This window comes from Pteropus medius, unplaced genomic scaffold (assembly GCF_902729225.1).
Source record: "Pteropus medius unplaced genomic scaffold, Ma_sr-lr_union100, whole genome shotgun sequence".
NCBI classification, from domain to species: domain Eukaryota; kingdom Metazoa; phylum Chordata; class Mammalia; order Chiroptera; family Pteropodidae; genus Pteropus; species Pteropus medius.
In genome coordinates, this window is record NW_024342644.1 from 5179267 (window position 1) to 5184068 (window position 4802).

The following is a 4802-nucleotide window of genomic DNA, read 5'->3' on the forward strand; positions in this document are numbered from 1 at the left end:
GGTGAAAAGCTCCGCAGCGACCCCTTGAAAGAGATCAGCTTTCCTGTCAGCACCGGCTATGCCCTTCCCTAGCAACGCGCTCTAGCAACAGGGAACTTTTACTTTTGCTCTGGCAACTGGATGCCAGCTCTCGGTTGGCTAAGCCACCTCTCCAGAGTACCAACGCACAGAAAGATACCCTTGGAATTAAATTTGGATTTTATTCCTTTTATCTCTCGTTGCCTGGAACAATAGTGTAATTTATCTATCATTAGTTTGGAGTATGTTATTTCTTTATCGGCTTATTAACAGACGTTACCTTTTATGCTATAGCATGTGGAATTATTATTATAATTCCCTCAGTGAACCTGTGTTAAAAAAAATACTGGCAAAAACAAACTCAGTCTCTGAGTACCATTTTGCCCTCCCCCAAAACAAACACCAGTCTTGTTTTCCCTTCAGGCCAGTGTGAACTGGGAAATGTAAACTACACAAGTGCACATCTGAATTATGCAAGGTAAAGACCTAGCCTTGCCAACAGGGGCACGAACACAGGCAGTGGAGACATACGCAGTGGTGACTCTCCAGTTCCTCAGAGCTCACCCCACTTCCAAAAGTAACTCCTATCCCTAGGTGAGTCCTGACAAGGACATGAATGAGGCTGAGGTGGCTTCCCCAGTCAATAGGACACAGAACCAAGCTCTCAGGAGAGTTACAGTTGGCTTCCCCAGTCAATAGGACACAGAACCAAGCTCTTAGGAAAGTTACAGTTCAACTCCCTGGAGAACAAATGAGACACAGCAGATCAAAACAGATCTGGGTTTGAAGGTGGCCCCTTGACCTCCTAGTTCCCGGCTAAGTTACTTCACCTCACTCAACTTCAGATTTCTCCCCCTATCTGTGGCAAGGTGGCGTTTACTTTTGCCTTCCCTCTCCTTGATCATCCCCAATTTAGGTGCTTAATGGGTCTCGAGTAAGGAAGAAGACAAGGCTTTGTGTGGATAACTGCATAGTCCTGAAATTTTGATGTGAACGACAGTCATGCAGGCAAAAGGAGGTTTTCTCCTATAGATGTTCCATGAGGAGGGTGTTCCCCTTTGCACCTACGAAAGGTCTTGTAAACCCTTCCCAAGATAAATAGGACTGCTACTCAGGACACCGAGGATCCTACAGTATCCACCCCAGAGGCAACTAACCTGTGGGGAAGAGCAAGGGAAAAGCCGAAGAATCCTAAGTGAAGGAGGCCAGAAGTAGACCCGAAAGAGAGGGACTCCTCAGATGTCTTCCTAGCCAGTGAACTGAAAGGTTCTAAATGGGAAAAGAAAGATTTTACACCATCTTCTTGCTGTCTTTTTCCTGTTTGGGGTAACGGAGTGTTCCTATACATTCTTGCATGTATTGTGACTTTGAATACTTCAAGGGGAATTAAATGCTTCAATGTACACAAAGCACTGAGCACAGGCCTGGCACATGGTAAATACTGAACACATGTCAGTGCCTGTGTTATAATCGAAGAGACCTTGGTTTTATCTTAGTGCCACCACTGGTAAGCTGTGTGACATCAGCACTGATCTGGGGCTATGTTTCCTGATCGATAAATATGAGGACTTTGAAGGAGATGATCTCTAGGGGCTGTTTTAGCTCTCATGTCTTTGTGGGGTTTGGGTGCAGGGCTAGGAAGATGGTGGTGGAAAACATACAGCCAATATTAGGGAAGTGTTTTTGACATGACCTTGGCTAATGGGAATCTATTAGGTGGAGAGAGGAAGGATTTAGTTCCTGCTCTGAGGTCCTGATAAAGGAACCCGAATTCTGAACGCGGATAACCCCAGTGGTGAGTTTCTCTTCTTCTGCAGAAGGGGAGTATGTCTAGTCCTCAACTTTTCCCCCCATGAAGGAAATTCCACCAATTAAAGATTTGTTTTTAAGAATCATCTCAATATAGAAATGTTTTAGGCAAATGGTGGTATCATCTATTCTGATGAGAATCAATTCAATCGAATTGATTTTCTTTGACTCTTTAACTGAAATGAGCCACATTTAGGAAATGAGGCCTTGGATACTGAGATGAGAAAGTGGAAAGCAGAAAAGAGACGTGAGGATAAAGGAGATAGGAGACAGAACAAGCTACGAAGTAAATGTTTTCTCTAGAACTGGTCCTTTCTCCTCATCTCTTGCCAGGTGAGAAGTGTCTTCTCCTCCAGAAAATGAGACCCAAGGTGGCAAGAGATGGTACCTGCAAATGCCCACCTACAGGATCAAGCTCTCTTCCATTCCTGAGACCTGCTGTATAGCTAGAGAATGTTCCCTCCTCAGCTTTTTCCTCCCTTCCCCTGCTCCTCCCTAGAGAGAGACTTGATTCTAAGGAGCCTGGGAACGCTGCACAGAGACTACGCTGTAAAATGTTTTCAAGGTGATAGCCTGGTGTTTGATGTCTCTGTTCAGGAAGAAATTATTAGTGGCATTCACTCATATAAATGGCATCCTCTAACTAAGTGTTCTTGTTAATTAGTGGCATGACTTGAATGTGATTGAATCCCCTCAACCTCTCTACTGAGTACTATTTTGAAAATTTCATCTTTACATTCAAAGGCTTGGGTCTCACGGGCTCACCAGTGCAGCTTCGTTTTGGGCAGTGCACAAGCCCAGGGGCGGAGTGTTGGATTCCTATTAGCATTTTCCACCAGCGAGGCTGAGTGCTCCTGTGCAGAGGTGCTGAGTGCTTTCCTTTTATGTAAATGTCTGATCCACAACAAGGCTATCCTCTGACTACTTTCATCTTGCTCAGATCTCACAGAGCCCTTTTAAGGTAGGAAGCATTTGGCAGCTCTATCAAAGAAGTTGGCCCCCTTGCATCAGGAAGCTGAAATTCTGATAGAGTCCTGAAATTTCTTGAGACAAATAGTTCATATATTTTCAGTTTGATCACACATTAGTCATGAGTTGTTGCTTTTTTTCCGTTGAATGTGATAAAAGATGAACTAAAACTAGCTTAAGCACAAAGAGGGATTTAATAGGATACTGGGGTTTCTTATATAATCAAAGGAAACCAACAGCCAAATGCGAGAGGGCATGGATGCAGCTCCACTTGAGGAAAAAGTGTAATGAGAGACCTGGATAGCACCAGAATCTGGGCTTTGTCTATGCTTTTCTCTACTCGTTGATCTCATTATCACTACAAATTTTGTGTGACTGGCCCAAATGTTACATCTTGTTGCTCCCACAACTAGAACAGGACTGACTCTCTTCTTGTCCAAGGTAAAATAAAATGCCAGGGAAGGGCCGTGATTGGTTCAGCTTGGGCAAAGACATGACTCCTGGCTGCAAGGGCCCTCAGATATTTGGAAAAGTCACTTCCTTTAGATACTTTATCAAATTATATCGAGATCTTTGACTCTAGCTAAGTCATCTCCTCTTTTATGCAATTCAATTTGTGACAATTTTGCTGTGCATATGTCTCTTTTTGAAGAAATTAATGATTTGAATATAATGTTTGTTTCCTTTGACAGAATCTTTCTAGAATAAGTGGAAATATCCATCTGCTATCCCAAGTTCATTAAAATGGGTCGGATTGTATTTAAAATCCTGTGTTGAGTCCTATTGTGTTAAATAAAGAATATTTGGTGTTACAGGTAATCTATAGAATTAATAAGCACTATAATATTGTATCTAGCAAGAAAATCTGTTCTGTTTTAAATATATCTTTCATTGTTAAAGAAACTAAAGTTGAGGTTTGAGGGGGAAAGGTGATAAAAGTAGTTCTAGGCTATGCCACCATATTTAAAAAGTAAGAGTAAGTATTAGTAGTATGTGTCACCATCCTTCAAAAAGACAAGTGTCGGTTGCAACAGAAAAGGAGACCGGGTTTTACCGTTAGACTCAACTCTGTTGCACTTAATCATTACTTAATAGAGCAAAATTTTTCCTTATCCTATGCATTCACAAGTCTTGCTTCTTTGGGGTAGTTGGCACTTCATTCAGAAATACTTCTTTGCCACCTTAGAAGGACAAAGACAAAGGCTATGAGAGTAAGAAGCAAACCTGGATCTCTTGCTGGGATATAATGCAGAGAGTGGGACTTGAAGGCAGACAGGCTTGGATTCGAATTTAGAATTGGCCACTTACTGAGTGATGCTGAATACAATATTCAACATTTTATTTTTTATTTATGTTTATTTATTTACTTTTTTACACCTATAGCACCTGGTCTTCCTAGGTGGTCTCCCATCCAAGTACTAACCAGGCCCGACCCTGCTTAGCTTCCGAGATCAGATGGGATTGGGCTTGTTCAGGGTAGCATGGCCATAGACTAATATTCAACATTTTAAAGTTTTGATTTTTCTCATTTGTAAAACACAGGGTTGTTTTGATTATGAAAGGAGACTATCTATGTAAAGTGTTTGGAACATGATTACTGGGAAAGAGTCCTACTTGATCCCAACCATACTCTGACCTCGTTCTTTTTTCTGGGTTATCCAAGCCTCTCATCTGGGTTCGCTCCACTCCCCCAGCACAAGAAGGGTAGAAGGGTGTTTAAGAAGAGCCACACCCAATCCATATTTGCTTTACTTCTAGTGGCAACGCTTTCCCTGCAGCTTCCCTTCCCTATCTACTGTTTTACATGAACACCAGGACATTTAAGATTGGCTGGTCTCACACAGGGAAGACACTCTTCTGATGTGAAGTGTCCATCTGTTATATGTTCAGACTTCCTATCATTGTGAGAAGTTTGTCTTGAACAGAATATTGTTCTCTTCTAAAAGCTGTGACTTAGTAGATGCTCCTGTTTTCCTTTCTTTTACCTTCCATATTTACTTGTGTGT

The 4802-nt window shown here is 42.0% G+C and overlaps 1 pseudogene; it reads right to left on the minus strand.

Annotated features, from left to right (window-relative positions):
* Positions 1-4170: 4170 nt before the first annotated feature.
* LOC120605625 (uncharacterized) lies at positions 4171-4289 on the minus strand (annotated as a pseudogene).
* Between the last annotated feature and the right edge of the window lie 513 nt (positions 4290-4802).